General features: G+C 36.5%; 1 protein-coding gene and 1 long non-coding RNA gene across 2 annotated transcripts in view; one reads left to right on the top strand and one right to left on the bottom strand.

Annotated features, from left to right (window-relative positions):
- Window positions 1-25,303, top strand: part of LOC129528167 (uncharacterized) — a 262,066-nt gene that overhangs the window by 136,411 nt on the left and 100,352 nt on the right. The gene's annotated exons all lie outside the window — the stretch shown is intronic.
- Window positions 17,908-23,981, bottom strand: LOC109024034 (uncharacterized). Its single transcript, XR_008673393.2, has 3 exons — window positions 23,923-23,981; window positions 22,247-22,410; window positions 17,908-18,044 (listed from the first exon to the last, which is right to left on the bottom strand). It is a non-coding gene; the product is annotated as an uncharacterized lncRNA (long non-coding RNA).

The raw sequence follows: 25,303 nt of genomic DNA, 5'->3' as shown, positions 1-25,303 counted from the left end.
TTTTCCTATGTATTTTTCTTCCTTCTATTTTCTCTGGGTTAGAAACACAAAGCTTAGTTTCCCAGAGTGCTTTAAATTTTGTAGGAAAACATAAACTTTTTAAATGAGGCTTCTTTCTCTGGGTAAACCAGAAAGGAAAGAAGGAACTCTTAGACATAAGTCATGCTTTTTGGAATTCATCAAGCCTTCCCTTTTCTGCTCTCTTTTGTTAGGGGCTACGTTTTCTTTTTCTTGTCAATAACCCAGCTACCTCGCACAAAGCAGTAAGAAATTCCTAAAGAAAGAAATTCTTAGCTGATTTAGATGAAAAGTAGTGTTGCCCTGATAGCTGAGCCAACTGAATATGTCACTTCAGTACTGCATTTGGTAGCATTTTGGGAGTAGGGGTTTAGATATGATTTTCAAGATTAATGAAAGTTGGGATGAATGACAAGTTGGGATTTGATGGGCTCACTTTGACCATTTTCACATAGAGGGATGTGTTCACGAATTATATTAAGCTAGTGATTATTAAATATTAATACCACATTCTAATTATTTTAGTTATTTTCTTATTTTTAAGTATGGTAAATGTACAAAACAGAAAACTTACCACCTTCATCATTTTTAAATGCACAGTCCAGTGTTAAGTACATTTCACATTGTGGTGCACCCAATTTCCAGAACTCTTTGCATCTTGCAAAACTGAAACTTTATACCCATTAAGTGATAACCATTCTAATTATTTTAGAAGTTTATTCTCTTAAAGTGCTTGGTAAAGCATATACTAGATTAGAAGCAATATATCCTGTGCCTGTGTTCATGTAAATATGTCATTCTTAGTCTATAAACATATAAGCTGTGGGTATAGGTGCAGCTGTGACCGAGTCCAAGAACCATATGAGGTACAGCCAGTCCTGGAAATGACATAGAAATAGATCAAGAAATGCCTGTCACAAAGATACAGATGTAAGAGAATGGATCCCATGTTTCTCAGGAACAGGTGCTTTGCCAAAAAGCATGACAAGAAGGGCCCGAAGCAGATGCCCACCAACAGCACCAAGGCCATGAGTACACATGCTAACCTCCCCGAAAGCCCAGGGAGGTCAAGCCCACGATCCCAAAGGGCATCAGCCATGAGCTTGATTGACTTGCTTACATCGCCCACCCCAAGTTTGGAAGGCATCCTTGTGCCTGCGTCTCCAGAGGTCTCAGGCTCTGCTTGCCAGAAGCCAAGGCCAAGGCTCAGTCAAACCAAGGCCCAGGCTGTGGCCGTGGCTATGTCTCTAGCTCCAGCTCCAGTTCCGGTTTCAGTTCAGGGTCCCAAAGGTACCCAGTCCCCCAGAAGGTTCCTGAGTCGAGGCTTTTGTCTGCCAATGTAAAGATAGAAGGATTGGAGTGACCACTGTGCTGCTCTCTGCATGGAGTTGATGTCCTTCTGTGCTATTTGAACAAATAAACCCAAGGCCCAAAACAACCAACCAACCAAAAAAACAAAACAAAACAAAAAAAACATAGAGAAGAGTCACTGATTCTAAAATGTTTCTGCATACTTTGACACAATGTGCTTGGTGATTAAAAGGACTCTCATAACAACAATTATGTACATCAAAATATCAAAACATGACCTCAGATTTGGTCTAAATGACAAATTTGAATTGATTTAGTTCATTTTGCTGGTTAATGAATCCGTTGTTTAAAATGATGATAATAATAATAATCAGGGCTTTGATTTCCCAGAACATTTTGTTTGGATAGGAGCCAAGTTCCTCTGCTAAGATTCATGAACAGCAGCCTCCCTTTAACTGGTAAATGGGGACTCTTGGACCCACCTAGAGATGCACATTATTGGTTTTTCTCTGGAGAAACTTTGGCTGACATTTCCCCAAGACATATGCTTATATAGCAGTAAAATTTTTCCAATTTCATGCTTACTTCAAGCAATTGTCAAAAAATGTCTTTTCTCTATTGCCTTTGCAACCTTAACACTCACAACAACTTGGGGTTAAGTCAATTTCATAAAACAGCAACCTGTTGGGAAGGAAATTGACTAGAAGTGCAAATGACAAAGGCTTTTTGTTGTCATTTTTTTAGACATAGAAAAATGATTGAAATAAAAAGTAAATATAATTGATCATATAGTCTTTCTTATTTCTTATCCTTAACCAACTCGTTAGATTTTGAAGTTTTAATAGAGGTAAGCAAAGTCCTGTATTACCTGCAAGATGGAAATGGAAATGAGTACATGATAATTGATGTATATATTTCTTTCATTCTAGAGCTGCAGAAAAACTAGAGGGATTTTTAACAGATGCTGCTTCTGCTAGCATGATGTGGGTTATTATTCCTGTTATTACTTACTCTTCCATTTGAGGAGAATAGGCAAAACTGTCACAGTAGGAGAAAAAAAAAAAAAAGGAAGCAGAAAAATGAATGTTCTTCCCTAGATGAGAAGAATTTATTTTGCAAAGTTTGAAATACTATTTATGTAGAGCAAAGAATAGAATAAGTCTTGAACTGTTCATCCAAGGCACTTCCTTGTGATTGTCCTCAATTGGTTAAATTGTTTCTTAGACAACTTTATGGAAAATAGTTGAATGTAAAATATTTAGAGGTTTGGTAGAAATAATCTAAGCAAATGTTTATGTTTAATTAAATCATGTCAATCTGCTGAAAATAAGTGCTATAATATAGTGTCAATTTATCTGAAAAATGCACTGTTTCGACTAAGAAAAAAACTCCCAAACATTTATTGAAAATAAATAACTAGATGGAGATAAACATTTGAAATAAGGAATCAAAGAAAATAACTACTGGTTCCATTTTTCCATCATATATTAATGTACTTACTTTACATCTTTAAGAGTAATGCATTAAAATAAAGATGCATGATACACATACATGCAAAAGAGCAAAAGCAAATGGTTTACCATTAATGGAAGGTTGTAGTAAAATCATTTTGATACCATTTTGTGAAATTATTACACATGCAAAGAAATTTAGAAATCAACTAGTATAATTCTGTCAAGCCATGAAAATAAGCAAAGACAAACCAAATGAGAACAAATAAAGGCTATTTATTCAGAGCTTGCTATAGGGAGGGAGTCAGCCGCCATCCCTTGTGTTTTGGCAGAGATTCAAAGGCAGGCAAAGTGGGAAAGCTTTGTAGTGGAAAAAAGGTAAGACTTCAGATATGCATCGACTGGGGGCTATTGGCATGAGGAAGCTTAGGCAGGCCAATTTGATGAAAAGCATCCAATGTGATTAACTAGGGGTGCATATTTTGGTTCCTCTTGTTGGTCCTGAGTTGAAAGCAGGGACAAAAATTAGGGAAGATGTTAGTTATTAACCAAGCCCTGGCCATTTGGGGCTGATTGTTACAGGGACTTTTGGATGGCTTCCTCAATTTTTGCTAGAGATAGCAGTGTGAATTTCTACAAGTCCAACTTTTAACAGGCTGATTTCCTGGGATGGTTATTGTAGATAATGGATGGTTTCTGGGGCAGGTTGCTGCAGGTTGTGAGGTAGAGTTACATTTATGTATAGGATTTAGTTATCGTCCATTTGTATATTCTGTCTCTCAAACCAGTGTGAAAAACAAAATGCATAGGACAATTAAAGAGATGATTTTGTTTAGGATACTGCACTGGGGATAATGTTTATTAGTGAGAAATGTATCAAAGATGAGGGCAAAACCTGAAGTTTTATAGAAACAAGTAAACAAGTGAGTCATGAGGAAGCATAGAGCTGAGTCTCATTTGTGTGACTGAGGAAGAGTGCATGTGGTAATCTTGGAATATGCTAGGGTAGGTGGTCATTTGCTATTAGATCCCAGAGCATAAGGAACTGGGGGGGATGTCTACACTTTGCTGACATTCCAAAGCACAGGGCTATTCAACACTGTCATCAGTAAACAGTGGAGTTTTTGAGATAAATCAAAAGCTTACAAATAATTAGTTGTTTGGTCTAATGCTCCCTGTAGCCATTATCTATCTATATGATGGTTCTAGACTGAACAAATTCTGCAATATATTTGTATAAGAACTCAGAGAAGAGCACGATCACTTCTCACAGTTATTTGGGTAGGATTCAAGGATGTATTTACATCTGGACTGGACTCTGAAGGATGGCTCCAGTGTTGTTGAGCATTGCAGATGGATAAAATGGAAGGCAACATGATTTAAAGCATGGCAGTGGTAAAATCTTAAAGGCTCTTTGATGGATCAGCAGCCTGTTATGGCCTTTTAAGGGCTTTGCGTAGGTAAATTTGGCCATGCCTAGAAAATAAGGTGAAGACAGATCCCAAGGGGCCTGAATAATTTGTAGGTCGTTTAGTAGACAATGGAAGCTAGTGAAGATTTTAACATAAGGGAGTAATGTGGCAAAGTGGTTCTTTAGGAAGGTCAATCTCATGGCAATGTAAAGGTTGTAAAGGTTGTCTCTTAGACAGAGACTAATGAGAAATATAGGAAATGCCAAAAATATACTTTTGGCCATGGAAAATACAGGACTGAACCAGAGTGGGGAAAGTGGTTTTGAGAGGAAAACGCAAAGGACAGCTGTGGTTTTTTGCTTGTCCAGTTTATATTCTACTTTCCTCTAGTAATAACCTATCAAAATTATTTTTCCTTTTGGTGAATATTCCCTCCCACAGTCTTTTGTGAGGTTTAGACTTACTTATTTTGATATGCCTATGGGATAATTCTATGGAGATGTCTGCAAAATAGTTTGATATTTATGTTGGATGCTTAACTTGTATTTCTGGCTTCCACCTTGCTTTCGGCTTCTCCTGTCGGTGAAAGGTACCAGCATCCATCAAGCTATCCTACTTAGAAAGCTACTCCTTCCTCTCCTCTACTTCACAAATCCTGTCAGCAATTAAACCTTATTCATTTTACGAAGTAAATAGATTTAAATCTCACCTCACCTCTATGCTCCCTATCTCAACAGTCACTGTTTTAGTCCAGCCACCTCATCAACTCTTGAACAGACTTCTGAATAATCCTGTTAATGCTTCACATCCCTCCCTTTCCCCATAAATTCATTGCCTACATTAGCATCAAGGAGACGTTTAGAGCAAATGCAAATCTGGTCATGTAATTCCTTTGACTCTTCCTATTTTCTCTTACCCTTAGATTGAACTCCTTTACATGGATTATAAGACCTCATATGACTCAGCTCTTTTCTATCTCTCCATCCTGATTGCACGCTTTCTTTATCTCTGCTCCAGTGACATTGATCTTCATTTAATTTCTTGGGTTTACCTGTTTTGTTGTTGTTGCTGTTTCTAAGCTTTTAAATATGCTTTTCTATCTTGTGATGTTCTTTTCCTCGGCCAATATATTTCCCTCTGTATCTCTTCACTAATTCCTATTTTTCCTTTAGATACTATTTCATTTTTTTTTTTCCTTTCATGGGGACAAGTTAGCCTCAAGTTTGTAGGAGAGGCGAGGGTTAGAGGTAGACAGGTGATAGAGAAAACTCAAAGTAGGGGGAGATCCTCAAGGAAAGCACATGAAGCAAAGAGAAAATTGCACAATGTGGCTCCTTGGAGGGCATCAGTGCTTCATGGAAAGGCAGAACAGCAGGAAAATTTGAGGGTAGCTGGGTAACAGGCACTAAGCGATGAGAACCAAGACAAAGCTAGTGATCAACAAAATGAGGTGCATTATAGAGTCGGCTAGAGTTAAGATCTGAAAAATGTTCTTTGTACTTGCCAATTAGGCATTTATTTTCATCTCCACTATTAGCACAATACTGGGGATAAAAGTCAGGTGGCAGTGAGTTAACAGTAGCAAAGAAGTAGAGATAGCAAGAATATAATGCTCTTTGAGAGTTAAGGATGGCAAAGACTGGGAAGGAAAGAAATATCAGCATTATGGTTTTAGGAGGATCAAGATGAAACGAGTGGGTGTGTGTGTGTGTATTATGAATTAGATGTAATGTTAATAGGGCCAGGGAAGGAGCGAAGATTAGTATTTTGCTACACGCTCATGCTTCCTATTGGAGGAAGTGTCTTAAGCCAGGTAAGAGGTGGCAGTATGAGACTCATGTCAGGCCTCTGAGCCCAAGCTAAGCCATCATATCCCCAGTGACCTGCACGTATACATCCAGATGGCCTGAAGCAACTGACGATCCACAAAAGAAGTGAAAATAGCCTTAACTGATGACATTCCACCATTGTAATTTGTTTCTGCCCCACCCTAACTGATCAATGCACTTTGTAATCTCGCCCACCCTTAGGAAGTTTCTTTGTAATTCTTCCCACCCTTGAGAATGTACTTTGTGAGATCCACCACCTGCCTGCAAAACATTGCTCCTAACTCCACTGCCTATCCCAAAACCTATAAGAACTGATGATAATCCATCACCCTTTGCTGACTTCTTTTTCGGATTCAGCCCACCTGCACCCAGATGAAGTAAACAGCCTTGTTGCTCACACAAAGCCTGTTTGATGGTCTCTTCACATGGATACATGAGACAACTAAAATACGGGTAATCACAGTTAGTGTTTATCATAATCTTTTATATTGATTTTGGGAAATAATTTTGTTAATATTAAGAAGTGATTGTTTATGATATGAAAGTTTTATTGACACTGTAATTGTTTTGAAGATTTTGGGTTTCTGTCAAAACAATCTAAATAGGAAACTTTCCATTTTCTTTCTAAAATGCTCTCAACTTCTCCCTGTAGCCTAGTCTATGCTAGGAAAGCATGGGAGAGGAGAGTTTGTGTGTCAGACCAGCATAGCAATGTAGCTCAAGCACAGCTGTTACTTTCATTCTTCCCAGAGCAAAAACTTGGTCCAAAGATAGAATAGGTTGCCTCAGGGAGAAGTGAGTTCCACATCAGTGGGATTGTTCAAGCTTCTGAGAGCTGTTCAGATTGATGGTAGGCCTAGATGATTTTTAAAGGCCCTTCCATCCGCAATAGTCTATGAATCTCACGTTTCCAAATGATTGTAGAGCTTGAATGCAGGCTACACGCCAAGTTAAGAGTAAATAGATGTAAGCTGTTAACAAAGTAAGCAGCGAAGTGGAATATTGTTTTTGCTGGCATGCTTTGTCAAGGATAATCTGCTTTAAGAGAATCAAGAGTTGATTCTATTAATGTTCATTGCTTCTCTTTTTAGACAGATTTCCATCTTGTGCTGACCTTCTGAGGTGTATTTTCAGGAAAAAATAAGATTGAACTTCTTAATGGAACAGTCATCTTCCTAGTCTCCAGCCTTTCTTAACTTGCTTAATATATTCACATGCATTTTGATGGGAGTCTTATTTCTGAGTTAGTCTACAGCTTTTACTACACCCTCATAGTGTAATGGGTGCCTGGATCCTGATGAATGAATAAAGCTTTGTATTCATGGGCCATTCCAAAGGAACTGGCTGGGTTCATCATCTCCCATTCTGCATGTGGTTGGGTCTGTGATGTCCTCCTCTCCCATAATTTCTCATCCCTTTGATCACATACCCCCTTTCAGATGAGGAAACTGAATTAGAGAAATTGTGAATGGTCCAAGGTCATAGAGTTAATCAACAGAGAGAACACATCATGCACATCAGGAGAAAACATCGATAACAGAACCTTCAAAGGTCATTCGTCAAGCTCCTGTCTTGATGCTGACATTTGGCCTTGTGCTTAGCATTTCTGCATGCCTAGCACTCTAGGCATATTTTCCATTCTGCACAAATTGTATTACTGCTGATGCCTACATACTATTACTTGTAGAACGACTAAACAAGTATCATGAATAGCAAAAATCAAATTTGTCTGAGAAGGCTCAATTCTCCTGCCAAAAAAAAAAAAAAAGGGAAATTGCCTGTACTGAAAAAGAATTCATTAATATTTTTGTTATTCAAATAAGCATGATAAAAGAGGCACAGCCATCAATTTGAAAAAAATTCTCAAATATTTTCTGAGCTTTTTGCTTCATTAAAGTAAGCAAGGGAAGAAGCCACAACAAAAGATGCCACCTTTCAGTGGGATTTATCTATTTGATAGAAAAAAGATCACCAAAGCTATTCAATAATTTATTTCATGAATGCAAATGGGGGATATCTCACCTAATTTGACTTACAGTTGTCTCTATAATTTTATTGTTACTTCATTTTCTCAATGGTAGTTCTACATTTTTACTGTAGGTAACGAAGTTCATTTTAGAATGAGATACTTGAGCATAATCAAATTCTTAATTTGATTTCTCAGGTGAACAATCATGATAGCATGGAAAGTGCTTTTTCCCATGCATGAACTGAAGATAATTCAATGAAGTATAGTTTGACAAATATTTATTGAGTGCCTACTCTGTTTCCAACACTATTACAGGCACATGGTACACAGAAATGGAAGATAGTCATTGTCCTCAAGGAAGTCTGTCTCATGGGGGGATTTGTGGCCTTGTGTTTCTTAAACTCCGAGTCTCATCAGTTTTAATTTTTACAGCCATTTCTGTTTTCAAAGTTGCAATAATTTTTCATCTTGGTTGATGGATTTCACCAGTTCTGCTCTCTCAGGTTTCATACAACAATATAAAGCAGGTGATCTGGAAACATCTTGATGAGTAGCCCTGGTGATATTTCTCAAAAAGCGGTGTCTCTGTTCCACTTCAAAACTTCTTAGTGGAATAGTCATTTTCCTAGTCTACAGCCTTTCTTAACTTGCTTAATATATTTACATGCATTTTGATGGGAGTCTTATTTCTGAATTAGCCTACAGCTTTTATTATAAATAATATTTAATAGAAGATAGTAAGATGAGAATGAAGACTTCAAATTTAGAGTTTCTAATTATTTTCTTACCAGTACTTATCGAAGTTGTCCCTGGATATGGGAACAAAATAAAAGAGCTTATTAATTTACAAAAAGCCAGGAAAAATTAGAGAGTTTATAGAAAACCAAGGTGGCATGTTTTTCTTACTATTAGAAGAGATACTATCAAATAATTAGATATTGCCTTTTCTCACAAGACACAGACATCAGTATTTCATTACACTGAAAAATCAGTTCAGCATTTTATACTGCAATAATCGTGAAGCCAAAGATAAATTATTGAATTAATTAGTCACTGTTTCTCAAATTTTGAGTTTATAGATCACCTGGGAGATCTTGTTAAAATGCAGATTCTGATTTGAAGTTTGAGGTGGGAACTGTTTTATATCTGCTATACCCAATCCAGTAGCCACTAGCCACATGCGGCTTTTGAATACTTGAAATGTAGCTAGTGAGATGAAATATTTAATGTAATTTAATTTAAACAGCCACACATTTCTAGTGGCCTCCGTATTTCACAGTGCATAATTAGTCTATCAGAAAAAGCCAGAAAATTAATGAATCATTGTCAGGCTTTAGGGGCTGTCTTGTGTTTTCTATTTCTTTTTTCTCTTTGTCTCTTTCCTGTTTTTTAGACAATAGTCTGTTTGGCTATTCAACTGTCTTGAATTTCCTGGTAGAATCTTTGAAAGGCATGTGGTACTTTTTTTTATTATTTTACTTGTTTTTGACTGATGAAAGCAAAATTAATTTATTAATTAAAATGACATTTTGTTGACTTTCTCATCATAGGTATAGCCAACCCGGCTTAGAATCATTGCATATGAAAACATTCCACAAGAGCTAATAAACTACATTTATTCATGGAAAAGCCTCTTCAGGTGCCAGACATCAGAATAAGTAGACTTAATTTTGAATATATTTTATTTTATGTTTTCACTTAGAACTGAGATTATGTGTCTTTATGCTCTGTTAAATGAGAGAGTAAGAAAAAGTACCAAAGTTAGCAAGTATGATCAGTAGGTAAATCATCTAATCAATAATTACTCTGAATAAGTGTGAAGACCCTTCCATGGAGTGATTAATAGTGAGAAATAAGTCTTCGCTAGGGGCATAAACAAAATCTACCAGCTGAATACATTAAATTGACAATGGCTTTGACTATTCTCTCACAGATTTTAAAAATAATTTATTCTTAATAGATATGTGCATAGTATTTATTATGGGACAGGCACTATTCTAAGTGATTTTTAACTAACACTTGCTTTTTCAATCCTTACAACAATTCTGTATGGTAGAGTCTTACCCTCACTGACAGATAAGAAAACTGGATTGTAGGTAAATAAAGTGTCTAGAGTCAGATGATGACAAATAGGAAGCAGGTTTGAAAGCTGGCAGGGCCCATGCTCTAAACCACTGTGCAATGTTGTGTGGCCGGTTCAGTGTTGGTCTAATATTAAAGAATAGCCTTTCTCATGTTAGGCTCTTTATTTTCAGAATATTTCAAGAATCAGTAAGTCATCAGCAATCTTTAGAAGGAGAAGGCATTGTAACCATTCTTATTTCTGTTTTTCCTCGTTACCGAGCAGGTGGACTTTTATTTGAGCATTAAAAGACTTTGGAACTTGATTCCTAGATCTGTTTTACAGTATTTGGGTCATTTATGGCAAAATTCTTAATCTCTAAACATCAACTCTCTCATCCCTCAGTGTGATTAATAATAGAGCCTACTTCACGGTGATTTTTATTAGAATAAAATAAGAAGGTATATAATTCACATAAAATACCTAGCACAAAGCTGTTAAAATGTTAATCAAGTTCTCAAGAAATATTAAAACAAATAGAAGTTTAAACAAAACTAATGTCAGTATATGAAAATGTTGACTGAGACTAGCTCCATGTAATAGAAACAAATACAAAAATTGCATGTAAATTTGATGAAATTCAAATACCTTAATCACACTGTGCACTAATTTAGAACATTTCACTAAAACTATTTATTTGGCAAATAGAAAACAATTAAATGTATAAATAGATTCATTTCCCTTTTCACTTTATAAATTTTATATAATATACATGATAGAGTCTTAATTTTTGTGTTTAATTGATATGAATTTTAATGGTGCATTGGATATAAAATGTCATACAGGTTCATCGTATTCATTCCTTTTTAAAAATGTCTAATACTGGTGACATCAAAATGCTACCACGAATAATTGCCTGCCAAATAAATCATGCAGCTGAAGGATACTTGGGGCAAATATTTTAATTGATTAAATATATAGTTAACTTTCATGTAAGATTTTATCTTTTCTTTAAAATCTTATTCATTAAGATTGACATATGGTTATAAAGTAATAGGATTCATTTTACTTTTAAAAAGATTATTTCATATTTGAATTACTTTTGGCTCTCAAGGTGACTTGAGAGAGTTTGTTTTCATTGCAACAATGATGCCACGACCTAAAATATTTTTGAACTCTTTTTTTTGAAACTTCCTTCATAGTCTTTGACAAATTCATTAGAATTTAGCAACTGTTCCTTCTTGACCATTTGAAAATGAATTTAAGATTTAGAGAGCACTCAAAGTCATTCAGAACAAAATCTATACAATAAGATGGATTATTAAAAATTACTTATTGTTTTGAGAACAAGAAGTAGAGTTGACATACAATTATGACACATAGTTACAAAGAAATGAGATGTTGCCAAACACCCCGAGGCTAATAATACCAGTATCAACAAGAACTTGCTAAAGTTCTAATATGGTCCAGCCACTGTATTAGGTGATTAGTCTGTACTATTTTATATCATCTTTATAGCAACTCAGTATTATTTTTTCCACCATTCAGACAAACATATTGAGACTTAGGTAATATTCCCAAGGTCATACAGTAAAAAGCAATACATGATTTCAAATTTAGGATTGAGTAAATCTAAAACACATGCTCTCTGTAGTACTTACATTGTTCTGAAGGAATACCTACCAAAGGCTTTAATCATCATGAATAAGGGCAGCATCAATGGAGCAATACATGACCTACCTATGTAATGAAATGAAGGGCAGTGTTTATTTGGATGATGTATTTGTAAAAAGAGATCTCCTTATTTTTAGGACAAACCTCTTATATACTGGTAACTTTACAAATTCAAATGCTAATCACAAAGTATGGAGTTTATATTAAATATTATGCTGAGTAGAATATTTGTTCATCTAAATGAAACTAGACTATAAGCTATTGAATTTAATACAATGTAATGTCTTTTAATATCTGTAGTTACTGCAATGCTTCAGTTAGTGAAAATCCTCTAGAAATTTTAATATTGACTATTTTATTTATAATTGTAATGACTAAAGTAGGAAAGTCTTTCAGATATGCTCTAGTGAAGTATGGATTTATTTCTACCATGCCATTTTCTCTAGAACTTATAACTACCTTTGGTTAATGATACTGAATCCTCCCAACTTTCCTCTTGCTTTTATTAGTGCTTATTTTCTAACTCCTTTGCTAATCTTGTTTTTCTCACTTTGGGTCTTTTAAATGGGTAATCTTTGGGTCTGGAATTGAACCATATTCTTTTCTTACTCCTCCTGTTGTTAAATCACCCCCAATACCCATGTGAGTGTACTGCAGGTACATTAAAGTAACTCAGCTCACCCTAACCCAAAACTCCTTCCTTCTACAAACCTCCTATACCAGGACTTGCTTTCTTGGAGAACGGTATTACCATACACCAAATCATTTACACTAAATAAAGGAGTAAACAACAATAACAACAAAATAAAACACACAACAAACAAAACCCCCCAGAGCTATTTTGATCTCTGATTTGGGAATCTCTGTGTAGTCCCCAGCAAACCCAGCCTCATGTTTGTCATTTACCAAGGCAGCATTTCTTATTGGCATTGCATATGTGGGGAGACTCTAGGAATTAACATTTAGCTGTCTTAACTGTCCAGTTAAAGAAAGGGGAAAGCCTTTGTCCATAGCTGTGGATAAAATGGAAAAGTTTCTCCCTTTAAATGCTCTATGCTCACCTAGGAAAATGTCCTTGCCAAGTGTTCCCTCCTCACTGCCATCTTAACAGAAACCTGTTAAGCCAATCTTTGCTGTATTAGTCTGTTCCTAAGCTACTAATAAAGACATACCCAAGACTGGGTAATTTGTAAAGGAAAGAGGTTTAATTGACTCACAGTTCCATATGGCTGGGAAGGCCTCATAATCATTTTGGAAGGCAAGGAGGAGCAAAGTCACATCTTACATGGTGGCAGGCAAGACAGAGCTTATACGGGGGAACTCCCATTTATAAAACCATTAGCTCATGTAAGACTTACTCACTACCAGGAGAACAGTATGGGGGAAACCACCCCCATGATTCAATTATCTCCACCTGGCCCCACACGTGATACATGGGAATTACTACAATTCAAGGTGAGAGTTGGGTGGTGACACAGTAAAAGCATATCATTTGCTAACCTAATAATAATAAATAATGCCAACAATAATATTAAATTACAGCTAGCACATTTGGAATGGCTACCATGTACTAGTAATTGCTGTGCACATTGTGTACATGATATTTAACTTCATCAAGTTCTCTGTGAAGCCAGTGTTAATACTTCATCCATTGAGATCAGGATACTGAGGCCCAAAGAAGCTCAGTAGCATCATACAAGTAACGACAGGGAAAGGCAGATTTTAGTCCCATGTCAGGAAGATTACAAAGCTGGAGCTCTTTTCACATTCTCATGTTGCCACGGCTTAATGCCTTATCTCCTCCAGATTAATTTCCATTTAAACAGACAGCTTATGGGAATAATACCTTCAAACAAATGAGTGTATCTCCAAAGACTTTCAGGAGCTATGGTTTTTATTCACATTGCCTGAATTTGTCCATCATCTAAGCAAGATTTCACCTCTTGCCATCCTGTCTTCCAAGAGCTGTCAGGTATGTCTGCAGATGAGGAATTCAATGACTGGAGCCCTTAAAAACCTCTAGAATGCCACTGCCAGAAACACCATCATACTCCAAGTGTCTAACTTGTGATCATGTGGGCTTGTTATGAATTTTTTTAGTTGCAGTGATCAGAAAAACTGATTTTTAAATAGTTTAAACACACATAAATTGGTTTTCAGAAAATGTCCAGGTATAGTCAGTGATACGGTTGCCTCACAGGCTCACTAGTTTTATTAAGGATGTATTAAGGATGCATTAAGGATTCTTGACTCTGCATTTCTTACTGAGTTGAGTTTTTTACATCATGGTCAAAATGAACTGCTGTAGTTTCTGACTTCAAGCCTTCATTCAGCTTAGGAAGAAGAAGGAAGGAAGGAAGGAAGGGCTCTACCCACATCTACCTTCTTTTATTGAAAATACAAAAGCTTCTCTAGAAACCCCAGAAGACATTCATGTGCAATTTCATTGGTCAGCACATGTGGTTACTTTTAGCTTTAAGAGATGCCAGGACGGTAGCGTGATGCCTCCAGCTTTGTTCTTTTGGCTTAGGATTGACTTGGCAATGCCGGCTCTTTTTTGGTTCCATACGAACTTTAAAGTAGTTTTTTCCAGTTCTGTGAAGAAAGTCATTGGTAGCTTGATGGGGATGGCATTGAATCTATAAATTGCCTTGGGCAGTATGGCCATTTTCACAATATTGATTCTTCCTACCCATGAGCACGGAATGTTCTTCCATTTGTTTGTATCCTCTTATTTCATTGAGCAGTGGTTTGTAGTTCTCCTTGAGGGTTTTTATGGTTTTAGGTCTAACACGTAAGTCTTTAATCCATCTTGAATTAATTTTTGTATAAGGTGTAAGGAAGGGATCCAGTTTCAGCTTTCTACATATGGCTAGCCAGTTTTCCCAGCACCATTTATTAAATAGGCAATCCTTTCCCCATTGCTTGTTTTTGTCAGGTTTGTCAAAGACCAGAAAGTTGTAGATATGCAGCATTATTTCTGAGGGCTCTGTTCTGTTCCATTGGTCTATATCTCTGTTTTGGTACCAGTACCATGCTGTTTTAGTTACTATAGCCTTGTAGTATAGTTTGAAGTCAGGTAGCGTGATCATTAAAAAGTCAGGAAACAACAGGTGCTGGAGAGGTTGTGGAGAAACAGGAATACTTTTACATTGTTGGTGGAACTGTAAACTAGTTCAGCCATTGTGGAAGTCAGTGTGGTGATTCCTCAGGGATCTAGAACTAGAAATACCATTTGACCCAGCCATCCCATTACTGGGTATATACCCAAAGGATTATAAATCATGCTGCTATCAAGACACATGAACACGTATGTTTATTGCAGCACTATTCACAATAGCAAAGACTTGGAACCAACCCAAATGTCCAACAATGATAGATGGGATTAAGAAAATGTGGCACATATACACCATGGAATACTATGCAGCCATAAAAAATGATGGGTTCATGTCCTTTGTAGGGACATGGATGAAGCTGGAAACCATCATTCTCAGCAAACTATCGCAAGAACAAAAAACCAAACACCACATGTTCTCACTCATAGGTGGGAATTGAACAATGAGAACACATGGACACAGGAAGGGGAACATCACACTCTGGGGACTGTTGTGGGGTGGGGGGAGGGGGAGGGATAGCATTAGGAGATAAACCTAATGCTAAATGACGAGTTAATGGGTGCAGTACACCAACATGGCACATGTATACATATGTAACAAACCTGCACATTGTGCACATGTACCCTAAAACTTAAAGTATAATAATAATAAAAATAAAATAAAATAAAATATGTGAAACAAAATACCTATCCTCAGACTACAAAAAAAAAAAAAAAAAAAAAAGATACCAGGATGGCAGAGTTATTCTCTAGGGCTGTGCACCTGACTACTGGACTTGTTAGCCAGGTAGAAGAGAATAATGGATATGAGACAAGTAATAAGCAGCATCTGCCACACTTCAGAGAGCATATATGAATGCCACTTATCCTTTTTCATGTTGGCAGGGCCTTTGCATTTGTCATCTTTATATTTCTGTAAGCTCTCATATCTGTCCCATTGTTAAGTACTTAATAATTTCCTGTTTTTTAATACAAATTTGAAAGTACAAAAGCTTTAACATTTTCTTCCCAAATCAGCCTTAAGAAATGGTTTCAATAGGTTGAGAGTCAGAAGAAAAGAATAAGAGAAGCAGAAGAAATCTCTGTTCAATTTATAGTGTTTTTACTGTGGGCTATGGTTGCAAAAATTTTATCTAGGTTGGAATTCTCTAATGACCATAACCAGCTCAGATGTACAGGCCAATTTAAAGCCAATGTTCACAAATTGTGAAATAGTTGGAAACACACATTAAGAAAGATTGGTTCTGTGGTTTTAAATTTAGTTAGTTCCTAGATACCAAATGTATGGATTTTTAACTAGTCATATGGCTTCAAGAAAATAAAGCAAGAAAATCTCCTAGCAAATCACATAAAAGAGAAATGTCTTGGTTTGAATTATCAACCTTAGGGCTTCATCACAGTGTAAGTTTCAAGGCTTATTGTTTTTTAACAGCAGTGTTTTCTTGCAAACTTCTATCTGAGATATTTATGACAATGCTCTGGTAGTTTCTTTAATGGGGTTTCAGCATTTACAAGTGGGGAATGAGAACCACACATGGTGCCTGATGTTTGAGCTATGGTCTCTGAACAAAACCAGAAAAATTCACTTTATACTCATCCTGGCTTAAGAATTCCTACTTTCTCATTACCAGCCATGGCCAAGCATGCCTGTGGCCAGGCAATGCTTGTTTTGCATTCAGGGGCCACTAGAGCAAGAGGTCCTTTTAAGCTATGGCAAAGTAAAAGAAAAGTGAGCTGTTATTTAATCATAGTTAAGTGATCTTGGAATTTCAGGGGTGGAAAAAAAACATGAACCACACAAAACTAGAAAATTTTCCCTTGAAAGGGAATCATATGGAAAGCTTGGGAACAATTTACCTAATGGAAAAAAAAATTCACTGGGCCTGAGATTCTTAAATTTTAGGGTAAAATATAAAATATCTGTTCAACTTGACTAGGCAAAATTCCCCTGGCAAAAATTGAATTCTAGCTTGTGTCTTTCAAAGGTCAGCTGTTACCTGGGCACCACACTTAACATTTATATTTTTAAAGTTAAAACAAATTAAACTGGTAGGAACATTAAAATATGACTTTCTAGGAAAGCCCATTGTCTCATTGGGAGTTATAAGAGGCTTTCCCTAGCTTTTCATTACTATGAAGAGTCTTTTCCTAGATTTTTCTTATTATGAGGTTCATGAAAACATGGAACAAAGCTTATTTAGGTTTTAGACTTAGAGTTTCATACATTCATTTTTAACAAATATGGAATGCCTATTAAGTGCTAAGTCTGTTCTAGTCGCTGGGAACACAACAGTTAACAGAAGAAACAATATCCCTGCCGGTAAATAGTGCAATGTATTAGAAGGTAAAATGCACTACATAAAAGAAAAACTAAAAAAAGGAAAACAAGAATGGTAGAAGGGTAAGGTCAATGACGATGGCAATTTTTTGAAAGATGGTTTAGAAAGGCCTCCTTGAGAAGATGATATTGGAGCAAAGACTTGCAGGAAATGAGGGAATGTTATATCTGAGAGAAGACCATTCCTGTATGGGTGTACAACAGGCTAAGTATCACTGAAGGAACATCAAGGACATCAATGTCATTGGAGTTGGGATTGGAAGACAGTACAGGAGGAGAAGTCAGCAAGGGTAAGAAGGCTCTATCACCAAAACCCTTGTGGGCCACCGAAAGGTCTTTAGTCTGTACTCTCAGTGAAGTGGGAAGCCATTGGAAGCTGATGAGCAGAGGAAAGATGTAGTTTTCCTTGTGTTTTAAGAGAGTTGCTCTGATTATGTGAGAATAAACTGAAGGTAACTGATAACTTTGGTATCAAGCAAGGAGACCTGTTAGGAGTCTATTGTTACAATGCAGATAAGAGAAGATGATAGCTTGGAAAACAGTTGAGAAATTGTCAAAGTTTGAATATATGTTTAAAGTGGATTTAAGGAAATATGCTGATGCATTGCATGTTGTGACTAGGAGAAGAAGAAGAGTCGAAGATGAATCCAAGACATGGGACTTGATGATTGCACAGAGATATATTTATTTATTCTTACCTATGTAAATGCCAAAACAGAGATGAAAAAGCCTGTGGATAGGTCAAGTTTGTGGGAAAATGGTCAAAACGTCTCCTGTACATGTGCAGTTTGGAATTAGACATCCAACTGAAGATGCTGAAGATGAAGTTGCATACATAATTATGGAGTTCAAGAGAAAGACGAGGCTGAAAATAGAAAGTTGAGCTCTAAGTTTGTATTCCAATAAATGATAGATTTATAAAGGTCAATTTTTGGCCTCAACTGAGCAGTATATTTATTCTAGGAGATTTTCCACTTTTGGAAATCAAATCTATTGCAACATTCACATTTATTCATGCTTCATTCACTTAACAAATAGTGACTAAACATTGTCCACGTACTTGGGAGTGTACTTATACATGTATTATGCTCTCATGGAGTTCATGGGCAAGAAAGGGAATGAGAGAAGAGCCAGATTGTCCCAACGCATGGTGGTAAGTGCATGTTATGGGCAGTGGAGTGTTGTATGGGGTAGACAGCAGTGGCACTTCACGCAGTTAAGAAGTTAGGGAAAGCCTCTGGGAAGAAGTCATTTATTAAGTGAGGTCTTAAGGGTGAAAAGAAAATAGAAATGTAAAGACAGAGGGGAAAACTATTTTAATCAGATGAGTACAATCTTTGCAAGAGTTTACTACCAAGGAGAAAAGCATTGTATTTGAGAAAATGAATTTTTTTTTCTTGGACATACTAACATTGTCTAAGAGTTGGAGTTGGAGGTGGATGGGGTCAGAAGAACTAAGACCATAGAGGGCCTATTTAGGGAATTTGAACTTTAAGCTAAGATAAAAATAAAAGCAATAAAAATTACAAAAGAAGTGTTTTATCCATTCAGTGTCCACCAAACAATCTGAGATTTTTCTCACTGAAATTAGGTTAACCATTTTTCATGTTTTGAACAAATTTTCCTATGGGATTAATACCAATTTACTATTTTATTATACTTGATATACATACCTATTTTTATTAATGTATCTGTGTTACTCGGTTTCTAATCCCTAGTTCAGGTTAGATGCACACACAGAGATAATTCTAAAGATCTGCAAAACCCCAAATCATACTTGTTTAGATTGCTGAGAAATAAGAACTCTGATGTTTTTTAGATAGCTGCAAATCTTGAAAAATCAATTAGCAGCAAACATCAAATGTCAGAGACCTATCTGTTGTACATACTGGGTATGAAAATGAAACAAGGTTTTTAAAAATTTCAGACAGCCCAGTTTCCTACCACCTGCTAATAGCAAATATTGGAACACACAGCCAAAGCTGAGTATCCAGTAACATAATGGTAGTTCGTGATACCTCAGGAGGTCTTTGCCAGAAATGTGTTGAATGGAATCTCTTGGAAGACCAAAAAGTGGAATAATGGAAAAAAGACATGACAGGGACAAAACCCATGAAAGGAAGCAAGTGTAGAAGTTAATGCAACAAATCCATTGTAGAAAAGGGAGGTGAGAAGACCAAAGATTGATGGACAAATTTTAATTTCAAGGTCAAGACAGTGAAACTTGGTCTCAGAAGCAATCTGGTACCTGAGAGTAGCTGCTAAAGTGAAACTAAATGGTTCAGACTGCCTTTCCAACCAAATGTAGCTGGATCCCTTCACACTCAGCCACGAGCATAGGCAAATGTCACACACAGTGACAAGCTACTAACGTCTTCCCAGATAATCCAAAGGTTTCAAGATAATTTGCAGGTAGTGAAATTTAGTGAATAAAATTCTGTTCTTCCTGAATTCAATAATATGGTGTCATTCATTGTAAGGTCAAAATTGGCTGTGGGTTAAAAAATGGCATAATCTCACTCAACCTAACAGTGAGATTTCTTCTCCGTATTCAAGATAGTTAATATATCAACATATGACTTTTATGTTATAATATCAAAATAGAAAAATATTCTTACAGAGCAATTAAGCAATTCACTTATTCAGTCAAGTTTGTTTTGTCTTCTAACTTTTGGTGCTCCTTTAAAAAATATTTTTAATATTTATTGGTACATAATAGGTATATATATTTATGGGGTACACGAGATATTTTGATACAAGCATACAATGTGTAAGAATCACATCAAGGTAAATTGGGCCTTCATCACCTCAATTGTTTATTTCTCTGTGTTACAAACATTACAATTATACTCTTGCAGTTATTTTAAAATGTACAATAAATTCTTGTTAGATGTAGCTACCCTATTATGCTGTCAAATACTAGATATTATTCATTCTATCTAACTATATTTTTGTACTCATTAACTATCTGCACTTTCCTCACTCTACTACCGTTCCCAGATTCTGATAACCATCATTCTACTCTCTAACTCCAAGAGTTCAATTGTTTTACTTTTTAGCTCCCACAAATGAGTGATATTATGTGAAGTTTGTCTTTCTGTGCCTGGCTTATTTCACATAACATAATATCAGCCAGTTCCATCCATGTTGTTGCAAATGACAAGATCTCATTCTTTTTTATGGCTGAATAGTATTCCATTGTGTAAATGTACCATGTTTTCTTTATCCATTCATCTGTTGATGGACACTTAGGTTGATTCCAAATCTTGGCTATTGTGAATAGTGCTGCAGTAAACATGGGAGTGCAGATACTTAATCAAAATTATGATGAGATATCATCTCACTCCAGCTAGAATGGCTTTTATCCAAAAGATAGGCAATAATGAATGCCGGTGATAATGTAGAGAAAAGGGAACCCTCATACACTGTTGGGAATGTAAATTTGTATAGCTACTATGAAGAAGAGTATGGAGGTTCCTTGAAAAGCTAAAAATAGAACTACAATGTGATTTTGTAGTCTCACTGCTAGATATATAACCCAAAGAAAGGAAATCAGTGTATTAATGCCCCATCTTTATGTCAGTTTCTATTACACAGTTCAACAAATTTTCTCAAGAGAGTTTCATGGGAATTTAAAGAAATAACAGGCTGAAGTGATGGGTTCTTTTTGCGGATCAAGATTGTCTGAAATTTGCAATTTTCTATGAGTATTGTAAAGTTTCTTATCAAGACCAAACGGGCCAAAAATTCCCATTTATCCAAGAGGGTCAAAATAGCTATATTTTAAAAAGATAGTGCATAAAATTTGGGTAAGTCTTACATTTTAAGCAGAATGTTATATCTACGTGTGTTTTTACTCTTTGGATCCCTAAACTAGTGAAGAGGATTGTTGGAGAACAGTCAAGTTGGCCATAGGAAGAAATAATGTCAGACCAATCTAATTTTCTTTTGTGACAGAGTCACTAGCTTTGTAGATGGGAAAAGCAATAGGTGTAATATATCTTTCCTTCAGGAAGGCTTTGACTTTGCTCCCCAAGACATGCTCATAAACAAGCCAGAAAAATGTGGTTGTTTATTTATGTCAGATGTCAGTTGTGTGGCGGTTCAAGAGACTACTTATGAATGATTCAGAGTCAACATATGGGAGCCCATTTAGTGGCTCTCCAAGTTTGGCTACAGTTCAAAATGTAGAACAATGGCACATCATACCCTCTTAGAATTCAGAATGATTTGCTGATGACTTAGAAAAATGATCGACCTTAACTTCAGTTGATGGAGTTTGAGCAGAATGAATTCAATTATTTTTGGAATAATAGCTTTATGAAAACAGAGGGGAAGAGTTATTTTAAGGAGAGAAATGGAGAAAAATCTTTAGTTTATTGTCTCTCTCCAAAAGATATGCTTACCTCCTAACTCTTGGTAACCGTGAATGTGACCTTATTGGATATTCAGATATAACTAAGTTAATATAAAGTTATTAGGATACATGCTAATTCAATATGACTACCGTCCTTATAAGAAGAGAAAAATGTCATGTGATGACAGAGATGCCCAGGGAAAAACGCCATATAATGGCACAGGGAGAGACTGGAGTGATGCAGCTGCAAGTCAAGGAACGCCAAGGTTTGATGAGCATCATCAGAAGCTAAAAAAAGGCAAAAAAGAGATCTGCCCAGAGTCTCAGAGGGAGCAGTGGCCTACTGACACATTAATATCAGACTTCTGTTTTCCGCAGCTATGGGAAAATAAATTTTTGTTACTTTAAACTGCCTAATATTTGGTACTTTGTTACAGTGGTCTTAAGAAACTAATGCAATGACCCAGAGCAGATGTACCAACCAAATGAAGTTGTGGGTATGAGGATGCATCGATGAAACAATAGAGATCTAGGGGTGATCCAGGACCAATTATTTATTATCTACGACAATAGACCAAACATTGCACTCGAATAGACCTTAGTTTTCTGCACTTTATAAAGGAGAGATGCTGGAGTATAATGTAATTAGATCACATTTTCATAAACAGTATTCTATTGGGTGTATCCTTCCCCAGAAAACAAATGCTTACCTTTATAAAATTTTGCACAACATTTTAGGCACTGCACAGCCCTTTTGCAGCCCAGCACATGGTACCCAGTTTAGATCCTCTGCATGAAACCATGCTGCCTTAGAAGCAAGCCACACTGTGGTGATCTTCTCTATCATCTTCTCATGGCAGGAATGAGCAGTAAACTAACAGGAAGAAACGGAGTCCTTAATGTATTTAATCTTCTGTGCTTTGCCACCTCTCTAACCAGACGTATTGTCCAAAGTCCTGGACAAGTTCTATGTTCACTACAAAGCTTTTCTTTGTACTGTTTTACTGCCCTATCTTTAATATTTATTATTAGAACTTCATGGTATAACACTTGATTACTTGTATCTTCAGGAATTGTTTAATGTTTTCCTTGCTTATGCAAATAGAATATGAAATATGGCTCCTTGAATGATGAAAGGATGGTAAGGATGAAAAAGCAAAAACCACACACACACACACACACACACACACACACAGAGACACACACACGCACACACACATATGCTGAGAAACCCTCACACCCATAGTCATTCATTATGGGAACCCCTGCTGAGGATTTTAATTCCAGCTTTGGTCTTCCTAAACATCAATGTATGGTAGGTGGTGGTAAATATTTCCTTCCATATTGGAATGAGAAATGCAGAGATAGGGATGGAGGAAAGGAGAGAGGGGAAGAAAGAAAAGAGTGAGCTTGTATATTGTGATTAATTATTACCTGTAAACTTCAAGACAGACAAAATGAAATATGTGGACACACTTTATTGGGGAAGGAGGAGGGTTATAAAAACCCTCATCGGCCGGGTGCGGTGGCTCACGCCTGTAATCCCAGCAATTTAGGAAGCCGAGGCGGGTGGATCACGAGGTCAGGAGATCGAGACCATCCTGGCTAACATGGTGAAACCCTGTCTCTACTAAAAATACAAAAAAAAAAAAAAAAAAAAAAAAAAATTGCCGGGCGTGGTGGCGGGCTCCTGTAGTCAGGAGGCTGAGGCAGGAGAATGGCGTGAACCCTGGAGGCGGAGCTTGCAGTGAGCCAAGATCGCGCCACTGCACTCCAGCCTGGGGGACAGAGAGAGACTCCATCTCAAAAAAAAAAACAAAAAACAAAAAAACAAACAACAACAACAACAACAACAAAATCACCCTCATTGTTGTTAGTTTAACATTTTTTAATTGAATTATGGGTCAACATTACACATAAGCTTTAACAACAGGCTTGATAGCCACCAGTGTGGATGATGAGAACACAGGTTCACCCCTGAAGTCCTTTCAAAGCACCAACCACATAAGAAAAATCATTACACTCTCAAAAGTAACAACGCCAAAACAAAGTTTCAAAGATTGAGCAGATAATTCCATGGAGGCCTATTCAGAGCACCTCCTTCCATTATAGTCAATTTCCTTCCACATGATGTTTATTTCTCTGTCAGATATTTATAGCCCTAATACCAAAAGTCCATTGAACATCAGCCATTGATACAGTAACATAAAGCAGATTTATATATACAGCTTGTCTAATACTCTATTGGGAAAGGAAGGCATTGCTCAACATAATAGCCTCCATTCTTAAGAGATATTCCTTTTAAAATGTTGTCTTATAAATACAAGATGAGTTGAAACTTGTGTGCTCTAAATATTTTAAGGGATTTATGTTTGCATTAACTGACCTTTTAATCAAACTTCAATGCATTGCTACCACTGCAGAGGTTTCAGGAAGAAAAATATTACTTGCGGTTTTCAAAGTTAAAAGTTTTCCAGTAGAAAGGAAGTCTAAAAAGTTCTTAAAAGAGGACATTATGAACATATTGTCAGACTTGTTATTATTTGTAGAAAATATTCCTACATTAAATTATAGTGTGGATTTAAAAAAACTTCCTTATTACTTTATCTTGAATACTTTCTAAGAAAGTACTGTAAATTTGCATGTCTGCATTTGTGGGTTGTTAAAAATATGTAATATCTTACCTGCCTGGCCTCTATTTGCATATTTTATTTTTATTTGATGTATTTCAGTTTCTAAAATATTGGCAGAGTCTTCAAGAACTAGAACATCTGGGGCTGGGCATGGTGGCTCAAACCTGTAATGCGGGCACTTTGGGAGGCCAAGGTGGGCAGATGACTTGAGCCCAGGAGTTCAAGACCAGCCTGGGCAAGATATCTAAAAAAAAAAAATAGAAACCCTGTATCTACAAAAACCTGTATCTACAAAAAAAAATAGAAAAAATTAACCAGGTGTGGTTATGCACACCTATAGTCCCAGATACTCAGGAGGCTGAAGGAGGAGGATCGTTTGAGCCTAGGAAATTGAGGCTGCAGTGAGCAGTGATTGCGCCACCACATTCCATCCTGGGCAACAGAGTGAGAGCCTGTTAAAAATAAAATAAAATAAAGCCTGGCATACATTGTAGTTGGATCTTACTCCATTGATCATTTCCTCCCTTGTGATTCATTCTTTCTTCCTATCCACTGCACTTTCCCCTCAACTAGAAACCTATTTTCTGTATTCCCCAAATAACATAGTCCTCAGTTTTGCACCGTTTTCTCTTTCTCTTCACCTCCAGACTTCTTGAGGGAATAGCTCATACGTTGGTTCCACTTTCTCAGCATCCATTTATTCCTCAACCCATTATAATCTGAACCCAGTCTCCAACCACTGCCTGCAATCTCTCTTCCTCCAGTCCATAATAACAAAACATATTAATGGCATTTTTAAAATTTTGTTGGCTTTGTCCATGCATTGAGTCATAGGTAAGCAAATTTGGGAGAACATAGATATTGCCATATATAGTGTTTTCAAAATTAAGCAATGAAACTTTCTTAAATGTTGTTCAGATGCCCAATATAGACATGGGGCTGACATAACTGAACTGAGATGGGGCTACATTGTACTAATTAGAAATCTATTTGAATGCCAGTTTTAAAAATTCCTGACTTATAAAGGCTTTAAAAGCAAGGAAATCATTTCTGTAATTGTATAACAAGATTGAGTTAGGTTGCCACTGTTAGTGGTTTAGCTTCTGTTCTTGAACTGGTAATTAAAATGGTGAT

The sequence above is a fragment of the Gorilla gorilla genome, chromosome 17 (assembly GCF_029281585.2).
Source record: "Gorilla gorilla gorilla isolate KB3781 chromosome 17, NHGRI_mGorGor1-v2.1_pri, whole genome shotgun sequence".
Lineage (NCBI taxonomy): Eukaryota > Metazoa > Chordata > Mammalia > Primates > Hominidae > Gorilla > Gorilla gorilla.
Note: the sequence above shows the minus strand (reverse complement) of the source record. Positions and strands in the feature narration are given on the sequence as shown.